Genomic DNA, 16197 nt, shown 5'->3' with positions numbered 1-16197 from the left:
CACACACACACACACACACACACACACACACACACACACACACACACTCCAGATCATCAATTTCCTTCCTAAGACATGGTACCCAGAGCTGTACAGAGAAGCCTAGATCTGATCTGACTAGGGCAAGATACAGTGAGACTTATTTCTTAACCAAATAATTGTAGGATCATAGATTTAGAACTATAAGGTACATTAGAAGCTGAGTTCAGCCCTCTCATGTTACAGATGAGGAAACTGAGACTCAAAGTCCTGCATACTATGCCTCTATAAATGTTGCCTAAGACTGAATCAGTATTCTTGGCTGCTCTAACAAGGGGTGTATGTTGAGTCTAAAGTTTCCTAAAGCTCCCAGGTTCCTTTTTTTCTCACATAAACTAGTGTCTAGCCATGTTTCTCTCACTTTGGGGTTGCAGTTGTCTAAGGATTGTTTCCAGTGAGTTATCTTCATCAATAGGGAAGGGAGCTCCAGGTAAAGGTCCCTAAAGCATGCTGCTTGATCTTCCCCCTACTTCCCTACAGGCCCTACTTCCAAGGCGTGAATCTCAAGACCGAAGTTACCCCAGCTCCTCTTCATTGTGATCTCCAGCACTCTGGGACTTGAGTGTGTCTGCCCTCTGGGTTTAAGTTACTATGGGAATTTATTGACTGGATCCCTGGAAGCCTCTGCTTCCCCTACTCAATCCCAATTTCTGCTTCATCACCAATCCACATCTTGTCAATCTTGTATACATAATATCTCTCACCTCTAGGATTTTCTGTCTCTTCACATCTAGGGTGACCATGCTAGTTCAGTCCCTCATTACCTCTCAGCTGGACTATTACAAAAGCTTATCCATTAGTCTCCCAAAATTTGAAATCTGCCCTCCTCTCACCCTTTACACAATTGTCAAATAGATATTTCAAAAAGTATAGGTGTGATTCTGTCTCTCCTATGCCACCTTCATCAGCCCCCCTAGTTTGTCCAGAATAAAATACAAATTCTTGTGTCTGGCGTATAAAATTCTTCAGAATCTGGTTCTAGTATTCTTTCCAGACTTAACTGACATTGCTTCCTCTTGTACATTGTACAGTATAAGTGAACTAGCCTATTTACAGCTCTCCAAACACAGTATTCCATCGCTTATCCCCCGGTCTTTGCCCAGGCTGTCCCTATGCCTGCAATTGGTTCATTTTTTATCTCTTCCTCTTAGAATCTCTACCTTCCATCAAATCTTACCTCAGGTGCCACCTCCTAGAATATCTTCCCATTTCTTAGCACTCTCATCTGCCTCTGTACTTTAGAATATATATAAACATATGTGTGTGTGCGTAATGCATAAATTGTACTTCTCAATGTACACACTGTTCCCTCAGTTGAATATAAGTTCCTTGAGGGCAAAGAATGTTGTTTCACTTTTGTCTCTGTGTCCCCAGTACCTGGCACATAGGTGCTTAGTAAATTCTCATTGACATGAAATGATCTTCACCTGGTAACCAGAGTCTAAATGTCTCCTTGATTGATGGTTGGATATTGGGTTTTTATTCCTTCAGATTTCACCTCAACTATGATACATTCATAGAAACTCCAAAGGATTAACTCATGCCTCTTCCCCTGAAAAAACTAGAAGATATAAAACATACTTTTTGTTTCAGTCACTCAGAGAATTTAGGGACAGCTTAAATTGAATTAAATAGGGGTGGTGGCTAGGTGGTGCAGTGAATAGAGCACTGGCCCTAGAGTCAGGAGGGCCTGAGTTCAAATAAGGCCTCAAATCCTTGACACACTTACTAGCCTTGTGACTTTGGACAAATCACTCAACCCCAATTGCCCTCCAAAAAGAAAAAAAATAATGGGGAGGGGGGTGAGAATTTTCTTATATGAGTCATTACACATTCATTACACAAAGACTCTACCTGCACTTTAGGGAATTTTCTCATACTTATATCATAGTCTTCACACAGAAAACCTGGGACAATATGCATCTGGAACCTATCTTCTTATGTAAACTGAGGCTGATGCCATTGTAGTTTTATTGAAAGGAGGGAAACAACAGAAATCTTTAATCGGACAATTACTCATCCCAAAGATGTCAAGTAACATATTTCTGAATATGAGGGCTTCTGCTTGTGGAGACCCTTCCCCACAAGTTCTGGCTATAACTCCCTGCTCATCATAGAAGGAAAGGTGAACGTGGCAACATTACTCTCTTTTCAATTTCCTGACTCTTCCAGGCTTCGTGGCAATCTGCAAGTTTCTCAGATCAATCATTCAACGTGTACTAAGTACCTACTATGTTCCAGGCATTGTACTAATAGCTGGGATTGCAAAGAAAGGTAAAAGATAGGGGCAGCTAGGTGGCGCAGTGAATAGAGCACTGGCCCTGGAGTCAGGAAGACCTGAGTTCAAATCCAGTCTAAGATACAACACAAAAAACTAGCTGTGTGACCTTGGGCAAGCCACTTAATCCCAGTTGCCCTACCTTCCCCCCCTCCAAAAAGCAAAAAGAAAGGTAAAAGATAGCTCCTGCTCTCAAGGACCTGCTCAAACGAGATCAGTGAATGACTATGGAGGCTAGACTTTTGGTGCTATCTTGCCTATGCAAGATAAAGGAAAAAGCATCCACAATCCACTTCAATCCAACAAGCATTTATTGAACACTGACTACATATCAGGCACTATGCTAGCACTGGGGATATAAAAAAGAAAATGTAATAGCTACTGCCCTCAATGAGCTTACCTTCTGATAGAAGTGGTGATGGAATCATTTGACTGAGTCTTTCATGACATTCCTATGGAAAAGTTGGAGAGCTTTCAACTAGATGAAAGCCTAAGCCTATGGAACAGGTTTCTGATAGTCATAGCATGCCATCTCATAGCTTCCTATATTAACTAACTATCCTTGCTAACTAAGTTGTTTCTTTGCTATTGGCCTGCAAATGCTCTTAGTGCCCCCTTCATTTCAGTAGTCCAGGGCAAAGCCCCAACTGCACCACCTTAGGGTTTGTTCTTTTAAATTTTATCCCAATTACAATTGTTTCCATTTCCAGAGTACTTTGAGATCTGCAAAGTTCATTCCTCACAGCCCACCCCATACAACAGAAGTGCAAGGATTAGGATCCCTGTTTAAAAGATGAGAAAGATTGCTTCTAGCCTACATAGAAACATTCTGACAGGGACATGGGCCTCCTGGCAGCACCTCATTTGCTTTGCAGGAGTTTCTAACTCTGGCAGCATACTTTTTATTTAAGGTACCCTTGTTTTAAATCTCATTAGTTTCATTACACCCAATTAAGCTTGCATATGCTCAGAAAGCATCATTACATATTTTAATGAAAGAGCATTTTGGATTAATTATGGGCTGACATTTTAGAATATCTTCACCGTACAGAGTAAGGCTGGAGAAAGTCTGTACTTTTTATAGATGCAGAAATGAGGATGCTATTAAATTTCAACTTCCAGAATTATCCTCTGCAACTCTAGGGTAGAAGGTAGACTTATCAGTAAGATCTGAGGGTGTTTTGAAAAGTCCATGTTTTAAAATATCTCAACTTGCTATGCGTCAGGATTCCACCTAGAAAAGAACTGCGATGCTTCTGTTCTGGGAAGCTGAGTGACTAAATGAATCAAGAAATTGTTTCTTCAATACTTCAGGGATCTGTGATTTCCCATGTGGTAATACTTCTTCCACTATTGCGAATCACCATTCCTCTATGACCTAATAGGCCAGTCATTCATTGTCAACAAACATTTATGAAGCACCTACTATGTGCTAGGTCCTGCACTGCGCATATGGAGATGCAGAGAAAGGCATGCTGTCTCCCCCCTTAGACTGGGAACTCCTTGAGGCCACAGAATGATTTTTTCGAATGACTTAGCAGTGCCCTCCCCCCTTGACAGAGTCCCACCTAGAACTAATGACCTCCACTGAGCCCCATGAGAGAGATCTCCTCTAATCAATGCCCTTGAATTCCTTAGCCTGAGAGAATTTCTAGAGAAAGCTTCACATACCATGGAAGCCAGTGAAGAGGAACATTTGTTTACCTCAAATCCAACCAGGTAGGACAGAATAGGTGATTTGACAGGTGGGGCAAAAAGCATAAAAACACCCTCAAATCAACTTTTCACGACAAATTTGGTTAGAAGGGGAGGGGACAAAGGGGAAGGGACCCCAAGTTCCAAAGGTGAAGGGGCCTCAGAACATTGGACTCCATCTAGACATCTACCCTGGTCATCTTACCATGGACGATGCTGCTGCCCTGCCCCTCCCCACATCCTTAGAACTCCCTTCTGCAAAAGTTACTCCTCTCAGCTGTGAGGGCCCCCCCAACCAGTCTGAGGTGCCTTGATTAGTGAGGGAGTGGGCACAAACACAACTGGCTGACAATATCTAGCCGGCTCCAGACCGCCAGACCATGCTTCACCATCCTGTCCCTCCATCAATCACAATCATCTTGCCCTCCACCCTCATGTTGTGCCACTTGTCCTCCCCTTGACCTCTCCCCTCAGGACTAGACCTCCAGAGCAATGAACCCGCCATGTCTATCTCACTCCCTTCAGACTCCATCCAGCCCTCTTGTCATCCCCCCAGCTACCACCTCCCATTCTCCTCCTCCCCTTTACCTCTTACTCTGAGTATAGCATTAATCCATAGTATGATCATCTTGGGAAGGGAATGCCATGGTTCCTCAAGTCGAGCCTTCTTACCATGTCCAGCACACCCACAGATGTGAAATCTCTCCTTATGGATTGCAAGAATTGTCTCACTTTTTATTTAAGAATCTTCAAGGACTTAGCACAGTGTCAGGCACTTAATCGACTCTGAATAAATACTTTTTAATTCATATATTTTATTTTTCATGACTGGAACTATAAAACTCTGAGAAGTCACTGCTGGGGAGGCTGCTAGGAGTGAAGAGTATCAGGGAGGAAGCCTGTCTTTTGCCAATTTCCTATTTTAACTAACCTTCCTAACTAGATGCTAAGTTCAATTTTTTATACATCACTAAGGAGTACAATTACTATTAGTACTGTCTAAATCCCTGGATCAAAACCTGATCACCCTTCTCTAGTTCCTCAGGAGCATAGTAATTATTTGTCTGGGAACCAAAGTGGTTCTAATTCCACTCTCCAAAAGCCCCCCACCCATTTTTAGCACTGTTCTCATTACTACTATTCACAGAAATACATATAGAAATATACAGAGTTCCGTTTCTTACCCTAGGCCAATAAAAAGAGACAACACAGTGAGCTACCAATGTTATGGGAGTAAAAAACTGAAGGAGGAAGGAACTTAATTTCTAGAGATTGGCTTCGATTGCTCATGAAGCTGGATGCAGTGAAAGAGTCCCAAGAGCTGAATTCTAATCCCATACCTAGTATGAACCAGCTATGACATTTTGGCAAACCATTCTCCATCTCTGAGATTCAGGCTTTATATCTACCCCTGATTTTGGTGTGGGGGAGAGCGGGGTTGTAACATGAGATGAGAAAATCCTTTAGTGTTTGTGGATTTGTTTAAGGACAGTTACATAGAAGCATTTGACGACTGATATTTATATTTTCCAAAAAGTGAAAAGAAATGAAATTATTGATATCATTGAAGAAATTCACTTCCTTTGTCTTTTGGTAAAGATAGGGACAAGTCACTTCTCTTCTCTGGGTATCAGTTCCCTCATCTGTAAAATGCAGGATGTGTCCTGATCATCTCCAAGGTTCTCCCACCCAGAATTCAAGGATCCAATGGTTTTTTATCTCATATCATAAAGTGAAACTATAATGAGACTGATTATTTTTTAAAAGATGAATCAGAATTTATACTTGCGAGAGAGCATTTTTCTTTAAAGTATTAATCTTGGAGCTCTCAATGTTATTGTTGTTCATCCTTAATTCTCAAAGAGGACTGATGATATCAGGGAAGGAATATTTTGACTTGCTCATTTATTGGATTTAAGTGAGGTAGAGATGTGCTGAGTCATTAGCCTCACTGTTTCCTCTAGAGTCATCAACCTTCAGCGGCAGGACAAAAGTGACGGCCCGAGATGCAGTGAGTGACCTTGGCCTTTCTAAATTACAGTCTTTTCCAGGTATCAGTTTGGGAGCATTATAAGTTGACAGTATGGTACAGTAAGAAGGGGTGGATTCAAATTCAGGTTTTGTCCCTTTCTACTCATAAGACCTAGGGCTAGTCAATCAGCCTCATACTAGGCCTTGTACTAGGGGGTAGGACCATAGTTTCCTCCTCTATAAAATGAGTGGGTTAGACCAAGTGACTTCTGAAGACCAAGTGACTCCCAGCTGTAAGTCTATGATCCTAGTACAGCTGCCTCAGCTCAAAGCATTTTAAAGGTTCCCCTTGGTGCATTGCCTTCAGATGTAGGCCATGTATCATGTGAGAGGACAAAGGCCCACTGCTTAGTCATCTAAATGCCCTGAGCACTGATACCAAGCTTGATCTTACTCTCTCTAAGTTGCTTCTGAATCACTTGTGACTGTTCCCAAAAATAAAATTCACTTTCAAAGGAAAAAGATTGACTACTATTGACAGCAACTGGCATTCTTTCTTGTCAGTGTATTGTTCTTCTCCAAACTGCCTTGTATTTATTTATCTGCATATGTATTATCTCCCTCCTCCCCAACCCCTTACTTACATGCAGAATAGAATGTAAGCCCCTTGAAGGCAGGGATTCTCTTATGTTGGTCTTGTTATGGGTCACCCTTAAAATGGAGTTTTGCATGTGTAGGTGCTTCATGAATATGAATTGAGTTGGAAATGTTTAGCCTGGAGAGAAAAATGAAGGGAGACATGGTGGTTCATTTTAAGTCTTTGAAGGACAGACTCATTAAAGCAGGTTTAGACTCTTGGGTCTCACAGGGGAAAACCAGAAGCAATGAGTGGAAGTCATAAAGAGGCAACTTGAGGCTTAAAGTAAGCAAAAACTACCCTAATAATGAAGGCTATTCCGAATTAGAATGGGTTTGTCCTCAGTGGAGGTCTTTCATGTATTTTTATAGCCGAGAATCTTTTGGGAGTGTGAATTGGGCTAGGTGTTCACTGACGTTCCTTTCAGTTCTGAATTTTTGAGAGTCTATGATTCTATGAATTTAAAGAGATTTGTCACAAGTGATTCTAAAATCAGTTTAAAGTTTAATAAATGTTCTGGGCAAAGGAATCTTCCTCAAAATAAGTGCACAGTCCCTCAAGATGACTACTTTGAAGAAGAATGGGATGGATAAGCCCTGGCATGTTTCCTCAAAAGATATCACATGACTTTGTAGGCTTTGTGTACTGCCAGGACTTAGCTTGGGCAATCTAATGCTTCATGTATGTTGGAAATACTCATCAGCTGTGCTAAATGCTGCCATGGTATAGATTAGCAATCCTTCCATTGGACTCCTCCAATTAAGAGCCCTGGAGCTAGAAAGGAGAAGAGATACTATGCTGATGCAACATTCCTGTCTCCCCAAGGTGGGCTCACCATGGGTGGGAATAGCTGTTCGTAAGTGGGAAGTCCAGTATTCTTCTTCTGAAGCAGCTCCTACCAGAAGTGGGGTGACCTGCTTCCTATGGAAAGTGGAGTGTTTGGGTTGAGAACCTTCTAGCATCTCTTTCCTCTCATCCCACTTTGCTCCCAGTAACTAAGATAAGCTGCTTCCTCGAGTCACCAGGGCATTTTCACCCACTAGTTATGGCCCAGAAACATTACAGAAGGCCACGAGCTCTAGCTTTTCCAGGACCCATCCCATATGCATCATTATGAGCACACCAGACTCAGATTCAGGACAGCCCTTATGTTATAAAAACTACTTGTACTGTTCCAGGTGTCCAACCCGCCCCCGCTCTCCTGCATACCTAGTTCCTGGAAAGAGCCTCAGGGGCCTTCTAATCCAATCCCCTCATTTTACAGATGGGGAAACTGAGGTCCAGGGAATTTAAGTGACTTGTCCAACTTCATGCAGGTAATAAGCATAGAACACAGGATTTGAACTCGAGCCTTCTTTGAGAGAAAGTGGTCTTTGTGCCTTACCTCTTTGTCTCCCTAAAGCTCAGCTGGACCTTTCCAAAGTCACAATTAAAGGGACATTCAAAAAGCCACAGGAAAAGGGGAGAAAAGTACCTTTACTAGATCTCTGAGACTTATCTTCTTCACCATCCCACTTGGAAGGCAACTGTCATAAAAGAGAAAAAAAAGGGGTCTTGAAGTTTCATTTCTCCATGGCTCGTCCCACTGATAACTTTGGACTTGGCAAGAGGGAAGTTCTCATTTAATTGTTTCTGTTGTGTCTGACTCTTCACAGCACCATTTGGGGTTTTCTTATGTGTCATTTCCTTCTCCAGCTCATTTTATAGATGAGGAAACAGAGACAAGCAGGGTAAAGTGACTTGCTCAGGGTTCCAAAGCTACTTAGTGTCTGAGGACCTTGAGAAGATGAGTCTTCCTGACTCCAGGCCTGGTGCTCTGTCCACTGAAATTTTATGCCACAGGGGAAGCATAGGAAAAGAGGAAAGAAGAAGGGAGAAGGAAAATTCCCCTACTTTCTTTATCATAATTTGAGGGATCATGGGTTTGGAAGATGGAAGGAACCTTGGAGTTCATCTGGTCCAAGGTCTTCATTTGGCACATGGAAAAACTAAGGCCAAGAGAAATAACCTAACTTGCCCAAAGTCATGCAGCTGGCCAAGGGTGATTAGGAATAAAACCCAAATCCTTTGACTCCCTGCCCATGGCTTTCTCCACTAGACCCCTATTCTCACTTTCCTTCTCTTCCTTAAGATCTGTAGAACCATACATTTAGAGCTGGAAGGGGCCTTTGAAGTCATCCAGCCCAACTTTTTCATTTCATAGATGAGGAGACCGAGAGGACAAAGTGACCTTTGCAACTGCTGCCCAAGCAGTAAGTTACAAAGGCAGGATTTGAACCCGGCTCTTTCTGTGTCCTGCATTCTACCCATTCTGCCATGCCACCTCTCCTTGCTCTCTTTAGCTCTGTAGAGCCTGGAGAGTGATGCTGTGCTCCCCTACGTTCCATGCCACAGCTCCCAGTCCACCAGCTTTAGGGAGCAGGGAGGTGATGGTGCTAACGCCCTTTCAGACAAGAAGGCTGGAGGAATCACAGATGTCAGATTTGGGGCAGTCTCCACAGGCATGTGCAGCCCCTACTCTGAACCGATCCCCCAGCACATGGCGCCTGGTGCCTGCTGGGATCACACTCTGGGAGTTCCAGAGCGAAGGAGGCTGGTCTGGACATTCAGCCTAAAGTAGGGCGCCTGGTGCCTGCTGGGATGCCCATCCCACTCTGGGAGTTCCAGAGGGGAGGAGGCTGCTTTGGATGTTCAGCCTCAAGCTGTCTCGGTAACTTCCATTCCTGCCTCCTCACGCTGCCCTCGAGGCCAAACAGAACAAATTAATCTCTCGAGGACTGACAGACTTCCAGACCCTCGGAGGCATCTTTCGCGTTCCTTCTCTCCCCGGAGCCTCCTTTATGCCAGGTTCCACACTCTCCCCAGCCTCAAATGTTCGCAACAGAAAGCACTTCTCCAGCCCTTCATGATGCCCACGTACCCTCGTCTTGATGCCCTGACTCTGAATCTGCCCCATGCAGGGCCCCCTCCACGCCCCGGGCATTTGGTAGTTCAGTCCTAGGGCTTAATCACTGGCTCTATAGCAGCCTGAGTGTCCCGTTTATCCAGGGCTGGAATCAGCTGCCATGAAGCTTTTGAATATCCTCAATGGTGGCAAAATATTATCCTCTGCAGGCAGGCAATTGACTCATTCAGAGTCACCAACTCCGGGTGAGTGACCATTTTAAGTAAGCTTGGGAGTAGGGACCTCAAGTGAAATTTAGAAACCCCCCGGAGCCTAATTAATGGCCTGTGTTGTATGATTGGCATGAGGGTTTCCATTGCATGTACATCGTGACCAAACTGTAGGAAATGCTTTGGCAGCTAACAAAATGCAAAAAAGAGAGGGGAATTCTGTTCTAAGTCAGGGTGATTGAAGGCTTCAGGAAGAGGTATTGACAGTGGAGGTCTGTTCTATAAAAGAAGCACTAGACATTTTCTGTTTGTCCCTCCCAGAGGGCAGAACTAGGAGCATTTAGGTTGGCAGCTGAAGAGAGAGAAACCAAAGCTTGATGCCAAGGAAACAGTCATCCCAAAGTGGAATGGGTTGCCAATGGAGACGCTGAGCCCTCCATAATTGGAGATCTTCGGAGAGAGTCTGGATGACCACCTTGTTAGAGGGATGGAGAGAGGAAGCAGAGAAATAGAATGGAAGAACCCCAGGATTTGCAACCCAGAGACTTTAGTTCCAAACCTGAATCTTTTACTTCCTGATGAGATCTGAGACAAGTCATATGGATGCTATGGTGGAAAGAGTATTGGATTTGGAATCAGAGGAGCTGAGTTTAATTTTGGATGGCCTTGGGTAAATCACTTACCTGCATGGCTTCAGTTTCCCCATCTGTAAAGTAAGGGAGCTGGAGTAGATGGCCTCTGAGGTCCCTTTCCAATGATCATATAAAATTCTTACCTTCCTGATCCTCAGTTCCTTCACCTATAAAGTGAAAGGGCCTTAGGTAACTGTGAATAATATCTAAAGCCACTTTCCACCCTAAGTCCTTTGACCTAGCATTCAGTGATGGGTTGGTATAGATGATTTCAGATATTTAGGGATTCTCAGAAAGAGAACATTTGAGGGTGGTGGTCACAGAAAAGGAGTGGGGAAGGGGCAGGAGGAGGGACCCAAGCAAAAATGACCTAATTCATGGTTTTTAGTGGACTGTTTTGGCTTTATGGCATCTCCTAACAGAGAGCCAGCCCAGTCCTCTCTAGCCATTGGTTGATTAATACTCATGCTTTAGCAATCCTTTGGGGGATTGGTTCCCAGGCAGAATTTACCATACTTTTAACATCATACTTTCTTTCTTTTTTTTTTTTAAGTAATTGGGGTTGAGTAACTTGCTCAAGGTTACACAGCCAGTTATTTCTGGGTGTGGTGCTAAGTATCTGAGCCCGGATGCAATCCCATCTCACACCGATTCTGGGGCGGGTGCTCTTACTCACTGTGCCACCTGGCCGCCCCTAACATCATACTTTCAAAGGTAGTCAACTCAAATATGTAACTCAGACATGTTTTGTCATTTCTTCCTGCATGAAGAGGAGGGTGATTAGTTTTGAGTATTGCCTCGGGAACCACAACATTTAGCACCCCCTTGTGGGGCAATCAGTCAATTAACAGGTCTTTATTAGTACCTATTCTATAAGCCAGGCACTTCACAATATACAAAGTAAAAAAAAAAAAAACAGTCCCTGTCCTCAGAGGGCTTATATTGGATTGGGGGATGGGCAATAGACAGACAGTACATGACATAATCTCCATCATTTTCATTGGAAAGTAGACACTGAGATTTCACCATCATAGATGTGCCTATAAAATGAGAATGTCTCTCAAGGCATGGAGCCTCCCCTACAGGAAGGAAAAATAGATGGCCATCATATGTTATGAATTAATCTGTGCTTCAAGGTTCTACTTTCCCTAAAATATTCCTTCTGACACAGAATGAAATCACAGAATTTCAGAGTTTGGAAGGGATCCCAGAAGCCATTTAATTTAACTTGTACCCGATTAGAACCCCATTGTATAATATTGTGACCTTGATAATCTAATGTCCACATGAAGACCTCTGATGGAGAGGTACTTGCTACCTCCCAAAATATTATTCCATTTTGGCATAACTATTATATTTTGGAAGATTTTCCCAACATCAATACTAAATATGCCCCGGTCTAATTTCTATACCGCCCATTGGTATCATTCCATTTTAAATCAAAGCAACAACCTCAGGTCTTTCTGAAAATAGAAACTTTGTTGAATAGAAGAGTGAATTGAATCATCAGGATGGATTCCTAGGTCCTAAAGGAATGAAAAAGAGAACAGGAAAGTGTTGGATGCAAAATGAGAGCAGGGAAAGGTCCAACATTTGTGGGGTTACTTGGAAGGCAGGTTTGAATGACCATATTTGACATCCAATGGACATCATGAGGGCACTGGCTCCTTTGGAACAAATCAGGAAGTGGAAAGAGAAGATGCCAGGATGGTGGAAAGAGGGTTAAGAAGACATGTCACGTGCTTCCCAATCTTACTAGAGCAATGCACCCTTACATGAACTAAGCACCCTTTTAGCTCTAACGAGGAAACAAGAACTGGAGTTATCAGTCACTGGTTTGAGGAGGGGGAAGAAGAAAAGTGTAGAGAAACTATTGGAGCATGAGAGGAAACAGGGGGAGGGAGTTATGAATAAGGGAAAGATAAAAAAGGTGACAAGGACCCCGCAGGGTGCCTGTACCCATCCAATCCATTTCTCAGATACAACATAGAGGAAACATACCTAAGCAGTATGGATCTAGGAAGGTTGTGGACTGAAACTTCAGTATAAGTCAACAGTGTGACACGGTAAGCAAGAAAGCAAATGGAGTCTTTAAAAGGGTGTGATATCCAGAGCTAAAGTTATCCAGAATCCTACTATGCTGAGCCCTGATCAGCCAATATCTGGAGAATTTCGTTCAGGTCTTAGCCCCACATTTTGGGAAGGACATTGATAAGTTGGGGAGTTAACCAGGCTAGACAAGGTCCCTGAAACCATGCAGCAAAAGGAGCAGTTGGAATGGTTGGGGATGTTTGTCCTGGAGAGACTTGGGAGGGGTATGACAGTGGCCTTCACACATTCCCAGGGCTGTGCTGGGGAAGTGGGATTAGATTCATTCTGCTTGGCCCCAGAAAGGAAAGATAGTAAGGATGTTTGGAAATTGCCAAGAAGTAAATATAGGATCGATGCTGACAATGACTTTATGACTTCAAATCAAAAATATTTTGAGTGGCTTTTTGAGCCTCTTTTGCCATTTGAATTAGTCTGCTTTTTAAGGTGTTATTGTCTTCAGTCAGATTGTTGACTCTCATTTCATAATTTTTTATGCATCATTCTCATTTCTCTTCCCAATTTTTCCTCCACTTCTCTTATTTGGTTTTCAAAATCCTTCTTAAGCTCCTCTATGGACTGTAACCAACTCATATTTTTCTTGGAAGCTTTTGGTGCAGGAGTTCTGACATCATTGTCTTCCTCCTGTTCCATGCTTTGATCCTTTTTGTCCCCAAAATAGGAGTGTAAAGTTGGATTGCTGTGCTTGCTTTGCTTCCTTTGCTTGCTCATATTGCCACTCAATTACTTGACTTTTGAGCTTTTTGCCACAGTAGAACTCTGCTACCAGAGAGGGGAGCTTTGTCCCAAATTGCTGGGGTTTTCTCAGATGCCGGAACTATTAGTTGTGCCTGACTCTGGCACACTGGTCATGCACCCCAGGACCTCCACCCCAGACAATGATCCAGATCCAAGCAGGTTAAAGCAAGAGTGATTATCACTCAGACTGGTTGCTTGGTCCCCCTACAGTCTGCAGACCAGGAGCTCTGAAGCAGCCATGCTACAGAGGCTGCAGGGCTGTGGAGCCTCAGCTTCTTCTCCCTCTAGGTGGCAGAGGCTGGACCACACTCCCTAACTCCCTATTCCCAAAATCCACACTGCACTGATGTCTCACTTTATCCTTAGCATCTATGGGTTGATATTTCTGGAAACCACCACAGATGCTAGTGATCTGAAGTCAGGGTTTGGTTGTGACCACCCTGAGGCTAAAAACTTGGGCTCACAGCGGGTGGAATTGGCTCACAGAGCGCTGTACTGGCCCCTTCCTGCCAGTCTGCCAGGCTTTCTTTATCTGGAGGTTACCTTCTCTCTGTCATTTTGTGGATTCTGTAGCTCCAAAGTTTGTTTAGAGTCATTTTTTACATGAATTGGAGGAGGTGGAAGCAGGAGTCGCGCAGAAGTCCTTTTTCTATTCCACCATCTTGGCTCCCCAATTGATGGGTCTTTGAAGTATCATTGGGCCTTCACTGAGGCCCATTTCAGTGGATTCTGGGGCAATCCTCCCTTCTCCTTTTCCCATTTGAATAACCAGGGAGAATAAAAGGTGGCTCCATGAGTAGGATGGATGGGAACTGGGAACTCCTGGTAACTGGAGAAGGGAAGAGAGTGTGAAATCGATGAGAAGGGAATGGGGAGATTATCGATGCAGGATTTGCCCTAGGGAACTTGCAGGGAAAGACTGCAGACCTCAAGAAAAGGGAGAGAGGTGTCATTTTTTAAACTAAAAAGAAAGAATGTATTTAAGTGGACTTTTAAGGTTCTTCACCATGAGAAATAGTCTGTTATTCACCTGGAAGCCTGCAGAGGCAGCTGTTTTATCTCTGTCCTGTGCTTCCTGCTTTCACAAGCATCCATCTCTCCACCTCCTGCTGAACAGAATGTTATGGACAGGCTACCTTGGAGACTGAGTGATGCACACATGCACTTGTCCACAGAATCAGTGGAGAGCAAAAGGAGGGCCCAGGATGGATCCCCATGGGCAAACTTTTTGGTGCCTGTCAACAATATTTACACAAGATGGATAGAAATGAAGAGGCTGCAATCTGCATCTTTGGAGAGAACTCTTAAATCAATGGAATCCCAGGTCCATTTGAGTATTTGAGCCTCTGGGGGAACCTGTTATTTCATCCGTGAGGGGAAATCCAGATTCATGAAGGTCTTTAGGAGCTCTGGGGTCATCTCAGGATTGGAGGGGAGAGGGCTGGGGCACCATATTTCTCAAGGTGGGTCTGACCCTTGAGGCCACCTGACTGGAGGTAAAAGTCCTGGGAGTGGGGTGACAGTGGGGTGACCCCATGCTTTCTCTAGCAGTTCCCAGATCTCATTCACTCCTCTTTGTACTGACACCTTTATTCTTCCTGGTTATTCAAGTGGGAAAAGGAGAAGAAAGAGGAATTATCCCAGAATTCACTGCAATGGTGTAGCGGCAACCACACTGGCATCCCCAGGATGGTTGTTAGCACAGGTTCTTAGATCTGCTTTACTAGGAAAGATAGCTATTTAAGGGGTCAACAGTCTTTTTTAATTACATTCACTAGTTCAAGTGGAAAATAAGCATGCTGAACTTCAGAGAAAATACAAGCAGAGAAATAAAGACCAACAGACAGGGCTCTGACTTCCTGAATCAACTATACACTTTACATACATGCCTGGATTGAGTCTTCACATCTGAGCAGTTGGGGAGCTCTGAACACACGGCCACTCAGAATCTCAACCAGGGAATCACAAGATTCTTTTCATAAGCAAGACCCCAAAGCAAAATACCAATTCAGAATACATATACTCTTCTGGGAACCAGAAGGCATCACAACCCTTGTGACTCAGTGCCTAATTAGAAATTAGCAAAAGGTGTGAAAACCCTTTTACAAGCAAGCTTCCCTTAATAGGTTCCACCTGAGGCCTATTAAGGGGGCAGAAAAGATCTCAAATCCCATTAACTTTACAAATGGGCATCAGTGAAAAGTCCTTTTATGGTGATACTTCAAAGACCCATCCATTAATTAATCAGCTGTCAACCAACATGCATTTATTAAGCACCTACTATGTACTGGGCACCATGGTAGATGCTGAAGAACTGTCTCTCTGGCCAGGTGCACTAACGACTCCTCAGACGCTCATAATATTGGAGAGATCCTGGAGGGGGTAAGTGATATAAGTGTCTGGGTAAGTGCCTGGAGTCCGAGTGCCAAGGGGGGGTGAGAGGCAAAAACTGAACCCAGGAGCTCCTGTGTTTTCACTTGGTCCTCTAGTCACAACACAACACTGTCTCTTGATGATTATGTACAGGGCACTCAAGGTTTACAAAGCATTCTTCCTACCAGCTCTCTAAAATACTTAGCACTAATAACATTACCCCCATTTTACAGAGGAGCATCCTGGAGCCCATAGAACTGAACCAATTTTCCCAGGGGTCTCACAGCTAGTGAGTGTCAGAGCTGAGATTTAAACCTAGGTCTCTGACTCTGTTTTCTTCATCAAGAACCCCACCAGTCTCAAGCAAAACAAAGCTCCCCACAGAAATCCAGTGCTTAATGACTAAGCTTATGACTGAATATCTTTTCATGGGACAACAGGCAGAAAATCAGATTGATCAGTCAACCATCTCCTGAAGCCCAGGGAGGTCAGACAGCTGCCTCTTGCTGTGAGATATGACTTTGAAAAGGGAAAATGTTCTAAGACCCAAGATAACTGCATAACCTTTCTCTCTCTCTCTCTCTCTCTCTCTCTCTCTCTCTCTCTCTCTC

The sequence above is a fragment of the Petaurus breviceps genome, unplaced genomic scaffold, assembly GCF_028583685.1.
Source record: "Petaurus breviceps papuanus isolate PSGF00001 unplaced genomic scaffold, PetGlider_PUasm1.0 490, whole genome shotgun sequence".
Classification (NCBI taxonomy): Eukaryota; Metazoa; Chordata; class Mammalia; order Diprotodontia; family Petauridae; genus Petaurus; species Petaurus breviceps.
The sequence above is the reverse complement of the archived record's forward strand: the minus strand, read 5'-3'. Positions refer to the sequence as shown.